At 36.8% G+C, this 18,935-nt stretch overlaps 1 long non-coding RNA gene across 1 annotated transcript in view; it reads right to left on the bottom strand.

Annotated features, from left to right (window-relative positions):
* Positions 1-17,966, bottom strand: part of LOC125161012 (uncharacterized) — a 41,303-nt gene extending 23,337 nt beyond the window's left edge. The window contains exon 1 of the long non-coding RNA XR_007150441.1: positions 17,799-17,966. This is a non-coding gene — a long non-coding RNA (uncharacterized LOC125161012). The remainder of the gene's footprint in view (positions 1-17,798) is intronic.
* Between the last annotated feature and the right edge of the window lie 969 nt (positions 17,967-18,935).

Genomic DNA, 18,935 nt, shown 5'->3' with positions numbered 1-18,935 from the left:
CTGAGTGTGGAGCCTGCTTAAGATTCTCTCTCTGTCTCAGGATGCCTGAGTGGCTCAGTTGGTAGGCATCTGACTCTTGATCTCAGCTCAGATCATGATCTCACAGTTTGTGAGTTTGAGCCCCACAGTGGGCTCTGTGCTGAACGTGTGGAGGTTGCTTGGAATTCTCTCTCCCTTTCTCTCTGCCCTTCCTCCACTTTCTCTCTCTCAAAAAAAAATTCTCTCTCCATCTGCCCCTCTCCCCCACTCACTCTCTCTACCTAAGATAAATAAAATGAAGGAAAAAAAAAGAAAAAAGAAAAAGGAAGTAGTCAGCATAATGGATCCTATATGTGACAGCAGAGTTCCAGCAGGTTTATAGAGTACCATAACAACAGAAATTGGGATGTGCAGTGCTCCTCAGGCATGTAACTGGTCAGAGGGCACAGGCCTCAGCCTCTTGGTTGTCATTTAAATACAAAATTCTAGGGGCGCCTGGTGGCTCAATTGGTTAAGTGTTGGACTCTTGATTTCAGCTCAGTTCATGATCTCTTGGTAGGTGAGATTGAGCCCCACATCTGGCTCTGTGCTGATAGCAGATTCTCTCTCCTTCTCTCTCTGCCCCTCCCCTATGTGTGTGTGCACTCTCTCTTTCTCTCTCAAAATAAACAAACTATAAATAAATAAATACATAAACAAACAAACAAATAAACAAATACAGAGTCCTAGTGCAAGAGCCAGAGACTATTGAGTTTAAGAAAAAGTGCCAAGCTCTTAGGCTGAATTCCTGGCACGTTTCTGGCATGAACATAAAGGCTAATGGCCAATATAAAGAGTAAAGGTCAAAGCGAACACTCAGTGCTAATGGATTAAGCCAACATTGTAGAGTTGGATAAAAATCAAGACTTGGAAGCAATCTAAGTGTCTAGTCATTGAGCTTGAAGAAACCAGATCTTGGAGAGATCAGTGAGAGACTTTTAACAGCACATGGTAAATCCAGTACAATGCGAAACCATAGCTAAAACTGTAGGGTTTGCCCAGAATACTCCTGGTTTTGCCTATTATCCAAGTCCCATTTCATTTATCATTTATCCCAGATACAATATCCAAATTGGATGATACATTATATGATCACCCTACTAGTCACATGGTTTGGAGAGTAGGAAGGCCAATTACTAATGACTTTATTTTTACCTGACTCTGCCAGGTTTAGCTTGGAAACTATGGTTTAAAGCAGAGGGAAGGAAAAACCAGCAGAGGTGCATAGATTAGGGCTGAATGAGGCAAAAAGGAAAGTATGATCAAAGACCACCTACACAGACAGAGATACAAATGCTCTCTGATATCCAAATACAGCTTTCTTTTTTTAAAAAAAACAACACTAACACTGATGCTTTTGTTAACTATATAACGCTTCCCCCCTCCCATTTTTTGTTCATTGGAAACAACTCTTGTATCCCAAATGAATCAGTGATTGGGTTGGATTAATTTAATCGAAACAACTGCTCTCATGATTCAAAAATGTTGCCTATCAAGTTAATGTAATGACAATGATTGTGTGGCTGTGGTGTAAAGAAAGCATGCAATTACATATAAGTAAATTTCTACTCAAACAAAATGATATAAATCCAGTAAAATCATACATTTTACTAATTTGCTTTAATTCAAATGAATTCTATAGCTTAAATTTGACGTTCCCACTCCTGGGAGGCCAAATTCTTTAGAGATTGAACATCTTAAATCCTTAGGCCAAGATAGAGCCTTTAATTGAAAAATAATTTTATTCTTTCTTTCTTGTTTTAAAGGGTAAAAAAATTAAAATCACTGTATTTTTTTTCTTTTCTAGTCCTAAGAGAGGTTTCCCCATTCATGACATAATTGAAAGTTTTCAAACCTAAAACAGTTTTAAAACAGGAACAAATCAAGACTAAATAGGATCCCTCTCTATGCTTTTTGGAGAACAGGTTCCAGGAAGCTCTCAGAGGGCTCAAAGTAGGACAGTGTAGCAAGAAATGAGGCTAGAAATAAGGGCAAGGGACCAATGGGGAAACAAGCCTTAGCAAATAATTGCCTAAGAAAACATTTACCAAATTTGAAAACCTTAGAACCAGAGTGGCCACCCAATAATGTTAGAATTTATCTCAGTTGATATATGAATAAGTGACTAAAGAGAAATATTTTTTAATATAAAATTTTTTATATTTAATGAGTTTCAAGGCAGTACTGTGTAGAAGTTAAAAGTGTAAGCTTGAAAATCAGACTCCCCTGGACCCAGCTCTTAGCTCTACCTCCTACAAGGTGTGTGACCCCAGATACATCACCTAACCTCTAATTCTCAGTTTCAGCATCAGTACAATGGGACTGGCTCTCACAGTATGTCGTACAGTTATGAGAATGTGTCCAATTAATGTAGGCTCTAAAAATACTTAAAATTATTTTCTCTGATGCTATTTTTCATTCTGTCAGCCAAAGTCAGAAAGAATTTTAATAATTCCTCATCTGGGAACTGGATATTTAAGGTTTCCCACTGACTGAGATGGTTTTATTCATTCATGCTTCTCTATACAATTGCCTCTGGAACTCCTTTTCAACTCTCCCTGGTCCAAATACTTGTTGACTTTTGCACATGTGGAGCTATTTATCCAGATAGTCTGGACAACAGATTTACTTTAGAAGACCGGTGCTTCTGTTCTGTTTCTAATGTGGTTTTAGAATCCAAAGCATATTCTTCATCTCAAGGCAGAGTCACACACTGCACAGCTTGTAACAAATAATGTGATCAAAGCCACCTGTGACGTACACTGAAGCTAAAGTGATAGAAGAAGGAGTGTAGTCAGCACTTTAATGGCTAAGTCTTAGAATCAATTTTAGCCTTTTTGTACTTATGCCAAGGATAAAAACAGGGAAGACTCCGTTAGTATTATTTGGAATATTGAAATCCATTGAATTACAGGGCCACCTTGGGAGTGAGTTGGAGGTCTTATTGTAAGTAACTTTCCCCTTCACCTCTTTATGTGCAGGTGCTCCTAAAGATATCAATTCTAATATTTGTCCATGAGGACACGATTACTATACCAAAAGAAAGAAGTTTTAATAGCTTCCTTAACTGGTCTACACTTGCATCCTCATGGGAATAAAATGGGTGTAATTTGGCCTACCTTCTGTAGTAGTAACGAGGATTAAATAAAATAATGCACATGAAGTATATATAGCATGGTGCCGGACACATTGCAAATGCTCGATAAATCACGTAGATCAACTCAGAAATCATTTTCCCTGTTAGTATTTTAGAGTATATTTGACATTATGTACAAATTCTTAAATTTATAATCCTAGAAGTCAGGGTGTTAGAAAAATAACTAGTATAGATTAGCTACTGGTTAAAAACCATTGTATTTTGTTCTGGGAATTTGAAATATTCCTTATTCCTTTCCAATTTTTTTTCTCTTTAATCACCTTTCAAGTTTCTATTCAAGTTCAGCAAAATTCAAAGCTGAAAAATAAAAACACTCCCTAATGAGGCTAAGATGTTATCTCAGAAAATGTGTGCTTTAATTTCTGTGAAATTTAGTAAGATTTTCCATTTGCTTCTTTTGACATGAATAACAGTTTTTGAAATAATTAAAAACACATAGTTACAAATATTATATATGTTCAAAAAGAAAATGTCAATAAGAAAAAAAAAGAAAAGAAAAATTATTTGTGATAACTATCAGCTCCAGCTAGAACAGAGGAATTGAATTGGTATGAAACTTGTTCTGCCACCAGGAAAAAACAAAAAACAAGATAAAAAAAAAAAAAGAGCGAGAGAAATAAACTGGTCAAAATACATGAAGCAACTCTTTTAAGCATTGGATAGTAGACGACACAAGAGTACAATCTCTGAAAGAAAGAAGAGAAATTCACAAGGTGAAACACATGTTTGTTACAGTTCTCTGCCTAGGGGTAATTTCTGAATTTCCCAGCATAGGGAGCTGGAGTCCAAGCAGAGCAGAGTGGTCCTCCTGAGTGAGATGAAGAGTCTGAGGTCTGAGTTTCAGGCAGCTAAAGTGACCAGAATAACTATGATATATAACACATTATATTATGTTAATATTATTATAATATTCATATTATATAAATGAATACATGATATATACCTTTTAATGAATATATATTAATATATATTTATTGATTTTCTTTGACATGCAATGGTTCATGATAGTCATATCTTTATTCTGAATTCTACTCTTTAAAGTTTATTTATTTTTGAGAGAGGAGAGGCAGAGAGAGACACACACACAGTAAGAGAGAGAGAGAGAGAGAGAGAGAGAGAGAGAGAGAGAGTCTCAAGCAGGCTCCACACTGTCAGCATAGAACCTGACTCAGGGACTCAAATTCATGAACCATGAGATCATGACCTGAGCCAAAATCAAGAGTCGGAAGCTCAACTTACTGAGCCATTCAGGTGCCCCTTAAATTTTACTCTTTAGAAGTTAAAGTGAATCTTTGTTCCATTTAACATATACTTTCAGGGGCAGAGTCGGTTGAGTGTCTGGCACTCCTGATTTCAGCTCAGGTCATGATCCCAGAATAGTGGGATTGAGTCTGTGTCAGGCTCTGCACTGAGTGTGAGCCTGCTTGAGATTCTCTCTCCCTCTGTCCCTCTCCCATCTCTCTCTCTCTCTCTAAAATAAACAAAAATTTATAAATAAATAAACAAAAAAATAAACATAAACTTTCAAAGTACAGTAAAACTTTGGAGTGTGAGTACCTTGTTCTGCGAGTGTTCCCTCAGACGAACAAACATTTTTTTTTTATTTAAAAAATTTTATTTAATGTTTATTTATTTTTGATAGAGCATGAGCAGGGGAGGGGCAGAGAGAGAGGGAGACTCAGAATCCAAAGCTGGCTCCAGGGTCTGAGCTGTCAGCACAGATCCCGACGCGGGGCTCAACCCGTGATCATGACCTGAGCCAAAGTTGGATGCTCAACCGACTGAGCCACCCAGGCGCCCCACGAGCAAACATTTCTAATAAATTTTAACTTGATAAACGAACGATGTCTTGCAATATGAGTAGTATTGGCATGAGTAGTATGACATGATACCAAATGTCACATGATCACAACTGAGCCAATTGTTCTTGAAATTCGCTTTGATAATACAAGTGCTTTGCATTACAAGCACGTGTCCAAATGAATTATGCTCTCAAACCAAGGTTTTACTATAGTATCAATATATGCTCTGTTTTTAATTACATTTGCTTGACATAATTTGACTAATACACTATTTCGGATTTTTGTGTGTGTTTTTTTAGAACGTCTTAAAGACAACATGTAGTTGAATTTAATTTTTAAAATTAAATCTTGAAAATCAATTTGATAACTCCAGTCCAATTTTATTTGTAATTTAGAGTGATATACGTTGACTTAGGTTAATCTTTTATATTTTTAATTTGTAAATCTACTTAGTTCTTATTATTTCTCTCATTTTATATGAGGGTTCTTTTTCTTTATTTTTTCTTTTAATTTTATCCAATGCTCTAGAAAATGTATCCGATTTTAATCCTTCTAGAAAGATGTCAAAGTTCTCAAAAGCATTTTAAAACTTATTTATTTAATTGACATCATCAAAAATATGCTTGGGGTGCCTGGGTGGCTCAGTTGGTTAAGAGTCACACTTTCGCTCAGGTCATGATCTCACAGTTCGTCAGTTCAAGCCTCACATCAGGCTCTGTGCTGACAGCTCAGAGCCTGGAGCCTGTTTTGGATTCTGTGTCTCCTTCTTTCTCTGCCCCTCCTCTATTTATGCTCTCTCTCTCTCTCTCTCTCTCTCTCAAAAATAAATAAACATTAAAAAAATGTTTTAAGTATGCTTAAGTCTTCTTTAATTAGGAAAATTTTACTCCCTTCCTAATATCTCCCTACACATATATATATAATACTCAGAGATTTGATGATATTACTGGAATTTCTGATCATTATAAGTATTACATATTTTCAAATAATACAGATTTTCATTTAAGAGTAATTACTATATTACATTTATTTTTAAACCCAGAGTTATACAATCTAATCATTTTAACACTTAATTGCTATTAATGCTCATTACTATTGCCCACCTCTAGTCAATACCATTGCTGTGCTCCTTGGTGAAAAACATTTCTTCATTTGAAGCTAAGATCTCTAATCAGCAGAGGTCAAAATTGGAAAAAAGGAAGGAAAAATTTGATGAGTGTGTTATTAGATGTAATAATGAAAGGCTTCATGAGGTGCCTGAGTGGCTCAGTCATTTGAGTGTCCGGCTCTTGATTTCTGCTCAGGTCATGATTTCACAGTTCATGGGATCAAGCCCCATGTCGGGCTCTGCACTGACAGTGCAGAGCCTGCTTGGGATTCTCTCCCTCCATCTTTCTCTGCCCTGTACAATGTGCATGCTCTCTCTCTCTCTCTCAAAATAATAAATAAACATTAAAGATATCATTATTAAAAAAAATAAAGAAAGGCTTTATTTACACTGACATCCCTGGATTCCTAGATTCACATATTGTGACTTTGAGACAAACAATGATATTGGTCTTTGTTTCTAAGAGAGAAACAATGATATCGGTCTTTGTTTCTAAGTATATATGGATACTATAAGATTGATCTCCCAATTAACCATTATTGGGAGCGTTATGATCACCTCACTAGTGCCATAACTTGATTTTTGGGAACTATTCCATTATACTAGCCAGGTACTTATGGATTATGGGGCTCATGGTAATGCTAGTGAACTCCATATTTGTGAGTCACTGCCACATTTATTTTTCTATGAAATGAGTTCATTGGCCAGAAGCAATGTTGCTTGTGCCATGGTAATGAATAAGGGATTCATAAATCCATGTATAATGTTGCTTATAGAAGCTTTGTGGGCAAGGAAAAAAGTCCATTTTCAAAACAAGTATGCATTCTAATGATGACAGATCTCTTCCCCATCTAAGATGGCAGGAGCACAATGTAATCAACCTGCAATAAGATGTCTGACTCATCTCTGTTGTAAGAGTCAATATTAGTCTCTGAGAAGCTCTGCTCCAGGCCTAAATCTTATGTGTGATCTTTTAGGCCCAACCATAGACAAGTGCAAAGGCTCTGTCTGTCTGCCAGATAGAGGAGGGGGAGCATCCTGGCTAAGGCACTTTTCTTCACTCTGACTCAATATTTTTCTATTATTAGCTTTTCACTTCTCCTTACTATTGCCCCCTTTCCCAGCTCCCCAGGTATATAAGATAGCAGGAACTTTTCTTCAAAGTTCCTTGGCAGTGTGACAATTCCCCCTGCCTGTGCTGCATGTCGTTTGACCCTCTCCTGGGACAAACTTAAAGGAAGATTTGTGACATATGCTTATGGCATTGTTTCTGGAGACCCTGTCCACTCTTTGGTCTTGGGATTCTGGTGCTGTAAACACAATTGGCCCTGGAACCCAGATGAAAGGCTATGTCTTCTCCTGTGGTGAGTTAAATCAGATTTTTAACTACCTGGTCTGGATTTTGTTCTTCTACAGATTTAGATCAAATGATATTTTAGTAATGTGCCTATCTATTTCATTCTTAGGGATACTGTAATCAATTAGCTGCTACCAAATATCCTTGCAGGCTAAAATATTCTCATTACTACTTCATGACTGCTCCCCCTTCTTTCTAGTAGTTAAGTGCTGCCACCTGACCTCTACTATGAGAGCCTATCATCCCCTTTGAAATCACAGAGACTTTCAAGGATACTAAGTCCCATCTCCCCCCCATACCAATATCTTCCTCAATTCCTTAGTGAAGGGAGTATGCTCAGTGCCCTCTCAGGGGATGTGGTAGAGATGGGTAGTCAAGTCATACATGATAAGTTTACTCCAACATTCCTATATCCCTAAGTATTTAGATTCCTCCATTTACATTATGCCAAGGAAGTTCATCTCAGTCTCATTAAATGTAGGCCAGTACTGAATCCAAGGTTTGGTCATCTAAACAAGTGCATTATTAAACCTATTTTCAGCTGCATAAGCTAACCCATTAAATTCAGAATTGCCAGTAAATGCACCCATATCAATAAATTCAGTCCAATCCAGCATTATATTACTTCTTCCATTTCATCCAAGATCCTTAAAATCCATTCCCATATATATTCCCAAGGTTTCCACTGATGATATATATGTGTATGTGTGTGTATATATATATGCAAAATCTTATAATCCTTTTGAAGTATAAGCTATTTACTCCCAGGTTAGGCTTTGCATTTATCCCCCTGGAGTATACCAAGATCTGATTCTAGTTATATATCTAGAAACAACAAAGAGGGATGGAATGGATCTTGAGAAAATTAGGATTTCTCTTGCAAAGCAGCTGCCCCACAGGAACTTATTACTAGGTCTTCAAGCAACAAAAGGCTAGTATCTTTAGGTACAGGAAGACAGATAGCTTCTACTGATAAGGGAAACCCAGAGAGCCCTGGGGAGTTCAAGATTCTCAGCTTTCTCTGAGACCATCAGATATCCGCATTCCAAATATCAGGGTTTTATTCATTACGAATCATTGCCCAAACTTTTGCATAAAAAGCTTAACAAGTCTGAATTCATCTTATATTGTCATTATGCAGCATGCCCAATTAGATCTTGAGTCTGATTTTCAATAAGGTTGATCCTGTAACTATAAGAAATAAAACTTCTCTTAGGGTCATCACAGAAGTTTTCTGGTTGTCTGAGCTTGGCTAGAACTGAAAATTGAAAGCTCTGGGATGGTCATTTCCTTCTGCAAAATCTCCAATATGGAAAAAGGAGCTCTCAAACTCCATCCTACAGCCGTCATTATTTCCATAGCACTCAAGTTCAGAAGCAGTTTGTTTCCCCCCCACCAAATACTTTCTCAGCAAGCATTCTGTTACCATCAGTAATAAGTGATAATGTGATTAATTGCAATACACTGTAAATGCATATCAATGCAAACTGGCAAGGAGTTCAGCACTGAATTCAAGATCAAGGCCAATTGATTCATAACAAGCCAATCCCATTTGAATGTTATACCAACTACCATATATGTCTGAGTTCAGGCAGGAACCTAGAAATTACACTGGTTATTTTAACTGAGAGAATGGACACAGGAAAAGTACTTTAACAGGCACTGGAGGACTTAAAAAAAACACGAATACTGAGACAAGTTGAGTTAGTGACAGCATGAAACAACCAACCCTAAGTTGGGGCAAAAGAAAGATGTTGGAAATATCTAAACCTGTAGAGCGAACACCCTCCTGGCTGCTGCTAATGCTCCATTTGCTCAGAGGAAGGATCCCACCAAAGATGGGTTCAGAACTCTGAGGAAAGTCTGTGGCACACTGTGGCTGGTGTGGGGTGAAAAGAAGTTGGCCACTGGAGCCAACCACCCTTTCTGAGGTGAAGAGATGTTTCTCAGAGGTGTTGACTGGTGGGAACAATAAATAAGCAGGAAGAAGCAAGTCCCTTCTCTCCGCTCCCACCTCCCAATCTCCCTCTAGCGCCCCTATTGGTATTATCAATTGGGAAAACATCTGGCAAAGGAGAATTGAAGTTTGCAGAATCCCAGCGCAGGACCACAAAGCTGATTATAGAAAGCTGGGTTTGGATCTAAGAGACAAGCTTAATAATTGGCACACAGTGTCCTCACAGTTCTTAAGCTCTTAATTTTGATTCATCTCTTGATCAATTGGAATGAATCTTTATGTAATTTCCATATTATACTATTCGTGCATTTGAGATTCAAGAATATTATTGTCTTGCCTTTGCTAATAAATTACAACTTTATTGTTTACAAGAATCTTGGGTTATGATTGTCTTTCTACTAAAGTTTCTACTAAAAATCCAGGAACTTAGTGTTGTAGAGAACAGGTTGAATGCTAAATTGTTTTCTTTGTAGGTAATCTAGTTTCCTCTTGAATTGTGATTGTTTTATTCTTATTGATGAAAGCATTTACTGGAACATGTATAGGTATCTCTGAATTCACTTGGTGTGGAATGCAGTAACCCTCTTTTGATCTGTGTCACAGTTTCTCTTTGACTTGGAGGGTTGTTCTCTAATTTTATCATCAATTGTTCTAGTTTCATCATTTTCATTTGTTCTAGTTTTTCTTCAGACAGAGAAATTATCTATACGTTGGCTTTCCAGGGTTTCTTTTTTTTTAATTTTTTTAACGTTTATTTATTTTTGAGACACAGAGAGACAGAGCATGAACGGGGGAGGGTCAGAGAGAGAGGGAGACACAGAATCCGAAACAGGCTCCAGGCTCTGAGCAGTCAGCACAGAGCCCGACGCGGGGCTCGAACTCACAGACCGAGAGATCATGACCTGAGCGGAAGTCGGACGCCTAACAGACTAAGCCACCCAGGCGCCCCCCAGGGTTTATTTTAGATACCTGTCATTTTATTTCTTATTATTTTGTGCAGTTTTCCTTTCTCTTTGATGACCAGAAGACCTGTTAATATATATTCTGTATCACAGATTGTAGTATCACTTCTGCCCAGGACTGCAATTGTATTTTAATTTCCTGGCAATCCTTTCTCGCTAAATCTTGTTGTCTTTCCCTCTTATCCTGTTGCCTTTTAATATTACTCAGTTTTCTCTTTATGAATTTCAACTCCTGTTTCAATAAATGCCATGCTTCCTTGCAATATGTTGCACATGCCAAGCCTTTTACTGAAAGTTTCATCTGGACCCCTTACTAGATAATCTTCAGAGATATCTTTTGCTGCCAAGTCTTATACATACCATTCTCATTACCTTGTTCCTCAGTTCAATCCCCAGATAGTGGTATTTTTTTTTCTTTTAAGGTATCTCCCCAAATAGTGTGTTATATTCAAATTCCAAATCTCCTAGCAGACATAATATATGAATCGTTCCGTGCCTTTTTTTCTTCCTCTGTGACAAATATCCTTCTCTAAGCTTACATCTCAAAGACAAACTTATTCGCTCAGCTTCCAGTCTATTTCTCAGCTTCCAAAAAAGATTTCTACTAGTTGTCTTTTAAGAGGAAATGCTTTAGTATGCGTACTTCCTAATATCTGTCATCCGGACAATAAAGTGTATGTGAAAACTTAGAGTTTCCAGCCTGTATGTTCTTCTATCAGAATTACTCATGTTTCCCCTTCCAACTTGATAGTTTCACTTGTGGTGATTATTCCACTTTTAATCCAGGGTGCTATTGGCAGTACCTCTCACCCTCCTACCTCCTTCCACATTAGCTCAGGTGTTTTCAGGGATTTGTTCTCTCTCTCTCGTTCTCTTCCTCAGTAAGATGTACAGTTGGAGGAGATAGATACCAATTCTAGTTGACTCACATGTAAGCAGGACACTTGCCCCCCTATCCTGTTAATGTAGTTCCTGAATATTTGAATCTGAGTATAGACATTCATTGTATTCAATTGAAAAAAGAATGCTTCACAATATGAAACCCAAAGTATCACATTAGGAGTGTCTGAATGTGTTTTTCTTAATCTAGCTTCATGTGTATTTCATCCCAGATTTCCCTGAATTCAGAGCCCAAGACAAGGATTATTGGAGTTGCATGAACCCAGGACAGCAAGAGGGAATTATAAGGAAAAGAGGGTGATTAAAGATTCAAAGCAGTGCAAAATCAGGGATCACTTCACTGACCACTACTTCACAGCAATGCCTCTGCTGGGCATGTCGAATGTCTCAGGAGAGCTATATGGAAACACATTCTCAGAGCAGTCCATGTGAAGCAGGGAGAAGGTGGGACTTTATTTGCATGCTCTTTCTAGTCTCTCGCTTCCCAATGGGCAAAGTTTGATCTCCAGGGAGGTAACTCCCACACTTCCAGGTTGAATCATGTGGATCCTTTAGCAGCTGTTCCAGGTGCCAGATATGATGGCAGGAATGGCAGGATTAACCAAAAAGTCTGGGCACGTAAGACTGGTCAACCTGGTTGCACTGAACTGGCCAAGAGGGAGGCTCTGACACCCCCAAAGCTTGTTGGCTGCCCCAGATGGAGTCAACCTGGTACAGGAAGGAGGGCTAAGGCAATCTGGGGTGACAAATACGATTTATGTGATATGATGTGCCTTATAGTTAATCACACACTTTTGTAGACTTTGGCAATAGGGCACCCATCAGATCTTACTTTCATTATTTTTTATTGCTTTTTCAACTGGGCTCAGGTTTTTTTGGTGAATATTTTTAGTGAAAGTGGAATAGGAAGTCGTCAATAGCTGATGTCCAGATGTGAGAATAAATTTGAGATGTGCCTGAATGCTTCAAACAAAACTTAAGTTTTACCTTAACACATCCCTGATAGTTATTAGTATGTCAATTTATAAAATGATTCAAGCTGATTTATTTCTAATGAAAGGCAAACTCCAATTTATTAGTTGGCATTGTTTAATTCCTTGTTCCTAGTTAAAAAGGATTCATTCTCTGCCTGAATGTTTAGAATTTAACATGTCACATTTTCTGCTTATATTTTCTTTTGAAGGAGTTGGCCGATTTTGATAAAATACAGAAAACTAATAAGAGGTATCGTTATAAACTCTAAAATTACTTTGTGGTTCTGGCTGTATTTTTGAAAAAAAAAGAATGAGAAATTTTTATGTCAACATGTAAAATTGTACAGATCATGATTTAGAATTTAAAGAACTAGAAAACCAAACTAAAATATGTCCTCTATTAAAAATATTTTAATATATAATGGTAATAAGTTTTTACCATTTGGAAGAATATTGGAAAAGAAAAGTAAGTATATAATTTTCTCTCTTTAAGGATTGTATGTCATCTTGCAAGAAAAGGTAGTGATAGTGATCCACCAAAACAGGAAAATGGTTCTGAGAGATCTTTCTAGCACTGATAGAAAGTGAATTTTGCAAATTAAGTTGGACACTATGATTACAGCTGCAGTCATTTGAAACATGTATTTATAATTAAAAAAAAATTCAGGATTCTTTGTTCAGTATTCCAGTGGAGCGATATAAACCTAGATACATGCATCCTGCTCCAAATATATACTTTGACCAGTTCACTTCTGTATTCAAGACAGTGGAGGTACTTGAGCTGCTTAGAAAAGTTTGTGTCGTGTAGAAAAATATGAAATAAACTTTTCCCTAACTGGTTTTAACCTTGCTTTTGTTTATGTAGTTGGTAGGGGGGAAAGGGAAGGAAAAGAGTATAAACGATGGAAAAAAGAGTAGAGAGAACTCATGGCCAAGGGTAATTGAGAAAGGTACACTAAATTTGTCTGTCAGGGGTTGGAAATCAGTATTAAAAATGTAAAGCACCAGAACGAGAGCGTCATTACCTGCCCCAAACATAGAGAAGCATTTCATTTCATTATTGTTCATTTAACTATTCAAAATGTTCAGGGTGCCCAGGTGGCTCTGTTGATGAGGGTCCAACTCTTGATTGCAGCTCAGGTCATGCTCTCACAATTCATGAGATGGGGCCTCGTGTTGGACTCTGCACTGACAGCACGGAGAGAGCGGATTCTCTCCCTCTCTCTTTGTCCCCCCCCCCACCGTTTGCACATGCATGCACATTCTCTCTCTCAAAATAAACATTAAAAAAAGTAAACCTACAAAAAATTCAAAATATTCAAAAGGCATTTTCCCCCCAAAGAGCCAGTACTTCATATTTTAATACTCATCAAATTAAGTAATGCATATATCCTATGTTCCTGGACTACTGTATTTTTCATTATAAGGAAAGGCAATTTTTACCAAAGATGTTTTTTTTTTTTTTAACCTAAGTGATAGAATATCATGTTCTACTTTGTGAAAACTGAGAATATGTGGAGAAGTTATTCTGTACATTTCCTCTCAGGATCTGACTGTAAAATGTGACCTTTACTGAAAGCTGGCATTATGTACAGATATTTTGATATCTCAATTGCATGAAAACATACCTTAACAAATTGAAAGCAGTGACCTGTCTCTACTTTCAAATATATAAAGAGAGGGTAGAATCTTTCAAGCTAAGGGGAAAAGGTGGGGAAAGGGTCATCAAATACTGGTAGAGTAGCTCTACTGAAAAGCAGTGCAGGAGTGAAGCAATAAACCATTCTCATTCTGTAATGAAGGCTTTTAATAAGAAAAAAATAATAAATAGATTTGTTTCTTAAATTTGGGTTTTTGCTTTACAAATGTGCTTTAAAAAATAAAAATATGCTTTAGCTGCACTTCATTTCACACACCTGAGTCATCATAAATTTCCTCATGTAGCAATATTTGCCTTCTAGCATCAGCTGTTAGGAAATCTACCAGGACAGCTCACGTGAAAAATGTATATTCCTACAAAAAAACTTAAAAAACAAACAAACAAACAAACAAAACAGATGATTTGTTTCACTTGTTAAAAAAAACAACTGACATAGGTTTCTCCAATTTTTAATATTTCTGGTAGTAGGAAGAGGTTTCCAGTTGCGACAGAGACACCTTAACTCACACTGCAATTCTCTCAGGCAATGCGTGCGCCTTGTGTGTCCTTTCACAGTGCAGTTCACTTGGAGACAAAAGCAAGAAGAATTTGTTTCACTTGAGCTACTCCCTTTTAACATATGCTTTCCAGCTGACTAAAGTTATCTTTCAAATTGCAGCAGTCAAAAGGGCATCAGCCATAACCATCAAAACTGTTATGGATTTTTTTTAGCACTATCATGCTCAATAAACGGATGAGAAACTTGTTCTAATTTGTTCGTTAATGTTCTGGTTTTCATAATTTACCATGTACATATGCAGTCCTACAATTACTACAAATTAACTATATTAAGAGATACCTGATTCTAAAATATCATGTTCAAAAACTACCTCCTGTAAAATATGACCACTGGAGAAAAAAGAATTCTTATGTTGCCATTCTAAATAAGAATATCTCATTGGCCTTGCTGTTAAAAGAACAATAGAAGACTAATTAGCTCAACTATGTATTAGTCCCAGTGAGGGAACCCCAAAGCCCACAGTAATTTTGACACAGATGTATGCCACATGATACCTTTATTATATGCTAATGATATTTGACCAGGAAACATAATCAAAACTTTTTTAAAAAATCAATTAGAACTATTTCATTATAATAAAAAGAAAAGATCTACATTCACTGTAAGTTCTTTCAACAATTTTTGCTAATTTAATTATTTTCTGTGCATCTTTAATAGATCAACTTAGTGTATTTTCCATCTGAAATAATCATTTTAACATCTCTAAATGACCACGTATAATATTTTGGAGGCTATAGAGCCATAGACAGTCAGCTAACAAAAGATTCAGGTTTGCATCAGTCATTTTCCCATGATTGTTGCTGCATCAAGTAAAGGCACATCCATGCCTTCCCTTCCCCAGATTTTCACCAGGAGGTACAAATTTATTTAATGTATTAGCCGTTAGAGTTTTGTAGGTGGTTGTGCTGATTGGTTTCAGTCACCATCAGGAATACACCTAGGAAATTTTTAAATATGTATCTCGGTTCACAGGTCTTGAAAATTAGCTAGCAAAATCCTATAGTCCTCTCTATGTGTTTTTCCATTCTTCTAGACTTAAAGTTGCATGTGGTCAGAAGCTATTTCTACTGTGTTTGTTACTGTATGTTCATCAGCTAGCACCACATCTAGATTTTAGTCAATATTTATTGAATGTTTATTCTTGAATACAGGAAGAAATGAATGCTAAAATTCTAGATTACAAGGAGCTACAAAGCAGGCATCCAATTTAAGTTTTCCATGGGTGGCATCTACCTTTATGCCTTGCCCAATCAAACATCAAATAAAACTTATGTGCTAATGATGATGGAAAATGAGGATAATGATGATTATTATAAAGCATTGTTCTCCGCCTTGGCTTTACATCAGACTCATATGAGAGTGTTGAAAACACCATTGCCTGGGTTCAACCTCGATTTTATAATTGGTCTGGGGTGTGGCCTGGGCATTAGGGTGTTAAAGCCTCTCCAGGTAGTTCTAGTGCACAGCTAAGATTGAGAACCACTTAGGTATGATGATGTCATGATGCCTATGATGAAGGGAAATTTCAGAACATCCACCTTATAATTTTACTTTATGAAAAATAAAAGGGCCTTGTTTAAAATAAAAAGCCAAGTTTAGGAAATATAACAAATCCATTGCATTTCTCCTTGATACACTGGTGCGCGCGCTCACACACACACACACACACACACGTGCACAAATACAAACTTCAACACTTTCCTTTGTTCTTTTCCTTACAGTCCAAAGAGAAAAAAGTATTTTAAAAAAGACTTAACAAGAGCTACGTTTGACCTGCTCCTTAAATAGTAACGACAGAAATATGTATAAAATTAAGAAGCTTGGGGAAGGCGAAAAGAAAGTGGAGAGAGAGGCTACTGATTCTAAACCTACAAAGGCACCTATTTTCCATAATAACAAAAATGAGAAGATGCTCACATTCAGACTGCCTGAGCAGGTGCTTTCTCTCAACTGTCTGCTCACTGGCCTGACCCTTTCCATTCTGTTTTAAACTAAGATTACTTAACTCCAAGGTCACTGTTCAACCAAAGACTCTGAAACCAATCTTGTCACAAATCAAGAAATATTTAAGAAGCTTGAACATATAACTCAGAAGCTCAGCCTGGTGTTATTATACTGTGACTTTGGGCTCTGCTTTCATAAACAGATTTCTGCCTTGTCCCCACATAGATAAATCCTTGCTTTTACACATTTTTCAAATTAATTAATTAATATTTATTGAGATATAATTGACATTATATAAGTTTAAGGCATTGCATGTGTTGATTTGTTACATTTATGCATTGCAATATAATTGCCACTATGACATCACTTATATGAGGAATCTCAAAAAGCTGCGAAACACTCTTAACCTTCCTTATGCACTAGTCCTGTGACAAGAGTTCTTGCTTGGTTTCTCTCACTTCTCAGGAACCAGAATTCTGCTCTTTCTCCTCTCCAGAAACTCTTTACTATTTTCAGAAAAACTATAACTTTGGGGCCAAGGTCACCAAGCAGCTGAGTTGATAGGCATCTGCGAAGTGTAATTTATAATTACCAATATCCCATGTGAAACACATCCCAAGATATCTGCTAAAGTATCTCTGCTAGAGATGGGTTTACTTCTGTTCAGCGAATTCTCTGAGTATGCTAGGGCTATTGTTATGGAAGGTGGGTTTTCCAAACAAAAAATTGGATATAACCTGAGAATGTCTAGCAATAGGAGAGAATACTTGATGCCAAACTCAATAAATCCAAAGTTAACTAAAGCAATTTTTCCTAAAATACTCTTTTGGTCATAGAATAGGTCACTACTCCTTATGCAAAAATTTTTACTACATCTCAGAACAGAGAAGAACTATTGAACTTCGAATGCTAGAACTGTTTAGAAAAAAACGAAAACAAAAGGTATATAAAAACAGTTCATGAACAGAGCAGTAGTTAAAACACGGTATTTAATCTGTAACATTTCTATTTATTGATTGCATGAAAATTGGAAAAAACGTTTTTCTCTACAGAATTTTCTTGTGTATGAGAGAATAATGCACCCAGGCTGGTGGCCAGAGAAGCAAGTATTAAAATGTAGTTCCTAGAATAATAATTAATATTACTGCCAAGAATAGAAATTACCTTCCGTGTGCTTCGAAAGTGCGTAAACACTTATTTTGCTCCTTTAGTTTACAAAGACGCTTATTTGTGAAGTTAGAAGTTGTCCATCAGTAGTTAAGTGTTGGTGGAAATGCAGATTACCTCACAGCTAATCCACTCACAAGAATTATAATAAGAGACTTTACTTTCTGAAAAAGAAAGGAGAGCTAACCAGGAGATGCTGTCACCTATTTTAAGCGAATTTTTAAAATACTTACATTCCACAGCAGGGTTGTTTCACTTCCAATAGCTCTTCATAGGCAACTATCAACCAGGTTAAGAATTTAGTGCATAGTTATTGTGACATGAGTTTTTGATGAAAGCAATCAGCTATTGTTAGCAAGTGAAAGTTGAAAAGATTGCATTGGTCAAACAAAAGCACTTTTAGGCTGCAAATGCGATTGAGAAAAGGCAACAGTCAAAACACTGCCAAAGTGATTCGTGACATCGGAATGTTATCTGGATTAGGTCAGAGGAAATGTTGAAGTGGTGTCATGATGTACAGATCAACTCTCAATTTAGATTTTGATAATCTAAGATTTAACAGAACGTTCGCAAGCATGGTCATAATGGAGTAATAACCACAAAATGTTGTTGAATATGTATCATTTAGAAAAGAGAATATAGCAAAGGTGCATGATAGTTTTGCTTAAAATCCTGTCTTGTCAAAAGTAAGTTATATACGGGTATTATTGTCAAATGATTTTTTTTGCCTCAATTTTGATGTCCTGAAGTTTTTTGTTGTGCCTTTATTATTATTTGTTTATATTTGGCAATCTCAAGCTCTCACTGAAAGTAATTGGCTTGTGATGACAAGTAGGTGATTTATTTGGAGCTATGGGGAACTTACTAATATATAATGTAACCACAGCATTTAAAGAAATTAGCAACCCCAGCAGCAGGTGATACCTATTAAAAAAAGAAAGCAGCTTATCAAGTGGCTACGGTCCTTGGATTATAGAAGAGACTGCTGACTGGGTCCATGCTAAGAGGAAAGGGAACAGAAGGCATTAGACAATGATTCCTTCACTCAATTCTATCAGGGTAGTGTGATTGTCTATGACTTTGAGAAAAATTAGGTTGGAAAATCAGAAAAGCTAACTATAAGAGTGTTTTCCATAAGCTGTTTTGAAGCACTAGAACTGATCAACACCATTTATTCATCTCGTGAGTGTATATTAACTGCTTGCTAAGTAACACACACATGAGTAGGAAGTCAGAGGGAGATCACGTTGATGACTTACTTGCATTAGAAGCATTTTTGACAACATTTTTACTGAGTTTCAAGGATGAGTAGGAGTATGCCAAAAATATGACACAGAGATTAGTAGATATTCTAAACAGGAAACTAAGGC

The sequence above is a fragment of the Prionailurus viverrinus genome, chromosome A2 (assembly GCF_022837055.1).
Source record: "Prionailurus viverrinus isolate Anna chromosome A2, UM_Priviv_1.0, whole genome shotgun sequence".
Classification (NCBI taxonomy): domain Eukaryota; kingdom Metazoa; phylum Chordata; class Mammalia; order Carnivora; family Felidae; genus Prionailurus; species Prionailurus viverrinus.
Note: the sequence above shows the minus strand (reverse complement) of the source record. Positions and strands in the feature narration are given on the sequence as shown.